The following is a 4547-nucleotide window of genomic DNA, read 5'->3' on the forward strand; positions in this document are numbered from 1 at the left end:
GGGCGGGGCTCACCTGGACAGATCAGCTCCCTGAGGAGGGCGGGGTCACCTGAGGAGGGCGGGGTCACCTGAGGAGGGCGGGGCTCACCTGGACAGATCGGCTCCCTGAGGAGGGCGGGGTCACCTGGACAGATCGGCTCCCTGAGGAGGGCGGGGCTCACCTGAGGAGGGCGGAGTCACCTGGACAGATCAGCTCCCTGAGGAGGGCGGGGTCACCTGAGGAGGGCGGGGCTCACCTGGACAGATCGGCTCCCTGAGGAGGGCGGGGTCACCTGGACAGGTCGCCAGGCTCTCACAGGGAGTACACTCACTTTTCAGAAAATGGATTTTAATATATATATGTTCATATACGTTTTTAATTAAAAAACAAAAAAATTGATCAAATCTATTTGAAAATTAACAAAAGGAATGAATGTTGAAAAAATGAATTTAGATAATAAAATGGATTTTAATGTATATTTATGGCCTCAACTAACATGATTCTAATTTCTTCTTTCTTTAACATTTTGTTTGTCACTTGTACAAACAGTCAGAATAAAGCCTGAGCAGAATGAGTGACACAGATAATCCCCGTCAACATATGCTGCTCTGATCGCAGCTTCTCTGCAGCCCTGACCCCATGTGAGTGAAGGACGGGCTGATAATCTGCCTCCAGCTGGAACTCTGCCTGCTCCCTCTGTAATGATGACATCACAAGTGTCTGCAGACCTGCAGGACAAAGTGTTCGCTCACAGATGATGACTAGGAACTTTAATCCCACCAACCCTCCAGATTGTGATGAACACGTCTGTTTGACAGGCAACCGAGTTCTGAACAAGGAAGATTAAATCTCCTTCAATTTATATAATGTGAGTAAACATGAATGTTCGTTTTCAAAAGTTCATGGAAAATTACTGTATGCTATAATCTGGTGTTAGAGGAGGAAGATGCTCTATAATCTGATGTTAGAGGAGGAATATGCTCTATAATCTGATGTTGGAGGAGGGAGATGCTCTATAATCTGATGTTAGTGGGGGAAGATGCTCTATAATCTGATGTTAGAGGAGGGAGATGCTCTATAATCTGATGTTAGAGGAGGGGGATGCTCTATAATCTGGATGTGAGTGGAGGAAGATGCTCTATAATCTCAAATTAGAGCAGGGAGATGCTCTATAATCTGATGTTAGAGCAGGAATATGCTCTATAATCTGATGTTAGAGGAGGAAGATGCTCTATAATCTGATGTTAGTGGGGGAAGATGCTCTATAATCTGATGTTAGAGGAGGAAGCTGCTCTATAATCTGATGTTAGAGGAGGGCGATGCTCTATAATCTGGATGTGAGTGGAGGAAGATGCTCTATAATCTCAAATTAGAGCAGGGAGATGCTCTATAATCTGATGTTAGAGCAGGAATATGCTCTATAATCTGATGTTTGGAGAGGAAGATGCTCTATAATGTGATGTTAGAGCAGGAAGATGCTCTATAATCCCAGCGTGATTCATCTTTTGGTAAATCAGTGAAGAAACTGTTGCACTTTCCTAAAGGGAACTAGAAAACGGTGACTCCATCTTTGTTTCCCACTGTGGTCTTCTTCCCCTCCTGGACCCAGATGTGAGGACCGGTTCTGCTTCCAGCCAGCAGAGCTCATAAGTGAGTCCTGCTGTTTGCGGCCATTCAACCAGATCACAGCTCTGCTCTCGGCTTTCTCTGCCTGGCGCTCCGGGTGCTCCTGGCGCTCCCTCCTGGTGCTCCCTCCTGGAGCTCCTTCCTGGAGCTCCTTCCTGGTGCTCCCGGTGCTCCCGGTGCTCCCGGCGCTCCCGGCGCTCACTCCTGGCGATATGAGAAGAGACGTGTTTCTGGACTGAAAACTGAGGAACACAGTATCATGCCCTGGAAGAGTGGGTCCAGTCTGAGTGGATCCAGTCTGAGTGGGTCCAGTCTGAGTGGGTCCAGTCTGAGTGGGTCCAGTCTGAGTGGGTCCAGTCTGAGTGGGTCCAGGGCTGCAGCATGTGGCCACATCATAAGAGACGCTTAGGGTGTCTTCCTTGGTTGGGTTTTGGTTGTTAAAGGACAACAGTGTCCCTGGAAGCGCCACTTTATGAAAACACTCTGACTTCCTGGTCCTGGTCCGGGTCCTAATCCTGGTCCTGGTCCTGGTCTGGGTCCGGGTCCTAATCCTGGTCCAGGTCCTGGTCCAGGTCACCACGACTATAGTAACTGGTTCTTCTGCACATGCTCAGTAGAGACCATCAGAACAATGTTTCCTCCGTGGTGTCAGGACTCCCAGTCCAGATTCTCCAGGATTGGGTACTTTTATTTTGACAGTCACCATAATCTTGGTGGTCTGTCCACTAGAATGTCTGTGTTCTCCCATGTTAATGTTTAGAACCTAAATCAGTCATCGGAGAGGAGAACACCAGCCTTCATGGAGAATTCTTTTGCTCTGAAGACGTTGGATTGGTGTGAGATTAAAAGCTCTCGCTGCGAATGCACGAGTCGTTCCCCCGTTGCATAACGCCTGAACAGATTGGGAGCTGCTTTCAGCGGCTCCAGAAACGCCTCAGAAAGATCTGCTGGGTTCGAACTGAGCTGCCGAGAAATCCTGCAGAAGGGAAGTTCAATGTTTTCCAAGAGAATAAAAAGCTGCATTTCTTCCTGGGGGAGACAGAGTGGGTGTTTCAGCTCTATAGAAATGTCTTTTGTTGCTGGATGTGAGCGATGACGGACGCTCTGGCTCCACTGGATCCCTGAGTGCTGGAGGTGTTGATGGCGGAGTTCCCAGGAAAAGGCCCAAGTGGTTCACATAGTGACACATTTTCCATCAGCCATCTGTGGCGGCGCCTCCAGAACCAGGAGGTTCTGATGACGCTGCTCGGATCCCCACAAACAAACTGCAACTATCATTTTCCACCTTAGATCTGATAGATGCTGCCAGAGAGACGGAGACAGAGCTTTCTGAGACATGGAGGGTTCCACCATTTACATTTCTGATATAGATGTCTACCTCTGGTCTCAGCCTTCCTGTAGAGGGATCATGAGGGTTCTTCCCGTAGAGGGATCATGAGGGTTCTTCCTGTAGAGGGATCATGAGGGTTCTTCCTGTAGAGGGACCATGGGGGTTCTTCCCGTAGAGGGATCATGAGGGTTCTTCCCGTAGAGGGACCATGGGGGTTCTTCCTGTAGAGGGACCATGGGGGTTCTTCCCGTAGAGGGACCATGGAGGGTTCTTCCCGTAGAGGGATCATGAGGGTTCTTCCCGTAGAGGGATCATGAGGGTTCTTCCCGTAGAGGGACCATGGGGGTTCTTCCCGTAGAGGGACCATGGGGGTTCTTCCCATAGAGGGATCATGGAGGGTTCTCCCCGTAGAGGGATCATGGAGGGTTCTTCCCGTAGAGGGATCATGGGGGTTCTTCCCGTAGAGGGATCATGAGGGTTCTTCCCGTAGAGGGATCATGAGGGTTCTTCACGTAGAGGGATCATGAGGGTTCTCCCCGTAGAGGGATCATGAGGGTTCTTCACGTAGAGGGATCATGAGGGTTCTTCCCGTAGAGGGATCATGAGGGTTCTTCCCGTAGAGGGATCATGAGGGTTCTTCCCGTAGAGGGATCATGAGGGTTCTTCCTGTAGAGGGATCATGAGGGTTCTTCCTGTAGAGGGATCATGAGGGTTCTTCCCGTAGAGGGATCATGAGGGTTCTTCACGTAGAGGGATCATGAGGGTTCTTCCTGTAGAGGGATCATGAGGGTTCTTCCCGTAGAGGGATCATGAGGGTTCTTCACGTAGAGGGATCATGAGGGTTCTTCCTGTAGAGGGATCATGAGGGTTCTTCCTGTAGAGGGATCATGAGGGTTCTTCCCGTAGAGGGATCATGAGGGTTCTTCCCGTAGAGGGATCATGAGGGTTCTTCCTGTAGAGGGACCATGAGGGTTCTTCCCGTAGAGGGATCATGAGGGTTCTTCCTGTAGAGGGATCATGAGGGTTCTTCCCGTAGAGGGATCATGAGGGTTCTTCACGTAGAGGGATCATGAGGGTTCCCTCCTGCCCTCCTGCCCTCCTCCTTTTTCCTCCGTTCATCCTGCGCTCACACGTTCCTCTCATGATGTTTCTGCTCATGTGGGAGGAAATTCCTGCAGCAGCCACATGACGGGAATTAAGCAGATTTCTCTCTCGAGGGTTCTATAATACTTTTTATTCCTTCTGGACCTGCAACCTGAAATAAAGAGCAGATTGGTAACGAGACAATTACTTCAATGTTTCATCAGATTCTTTCTTTTCAGAAGAACGGGGCCGGAGTGACTCTGATTTACTCAAAACAGACGAAAATGAAGAAGTGATTGTTGGTTTTTAAGAAACATTTCCAGAAATTCAGTCGTTTATTTCATGTCTTCACCTCTCTTAATATTTATACTTTGTTTGTATTTATGTTGTCAGGTCCCATACTGGGTAACTTCAGGGGTTCTTCTTCATAAGATGGTAAAGGTGAAATATTCAGTGTGTTCAGAGAGAAGCAATGAACTTACCAAATGGATAGTACTGATATGATATGTTCTGGTTTTTTCTTTGGTC

At 48.8% G+C, this 4547-nt stretch overlaps 1 long non-coding RNA gene across 1 annotated transcript; it reads left to right on the plus strand.

The window, feature by feature from the left end:
- The first annotated feature begins 384 nt into the window (after positions 1 to 384).
- Positions 385 to 4224, plus strand: LOC308122763. Its single transcript, XR_013936166.1, has 4 exons — positions 385 to 848; positions 1590 to 1878; positions 1949 to 3942; positions 4011 to 4224. It is a non-coding gene; the product is annotated as an uncharacterized lncRNA (long non-coding RNA).
- The last annotated feature ends 323 nt before the right edge of the window (positions 4225 to 4547 follow it).

This window comes from Lipophrys pholis, assembly GCF_963383615.2.
Source record: "Lipophrys pholis genome assembly, chromosome: 17".
NCBI lineage: Eukaryota > Metazoa > Chordata > Actinopteri > Blenniiformes > Blenniidae > Lipophrys > Lipophrys pholis.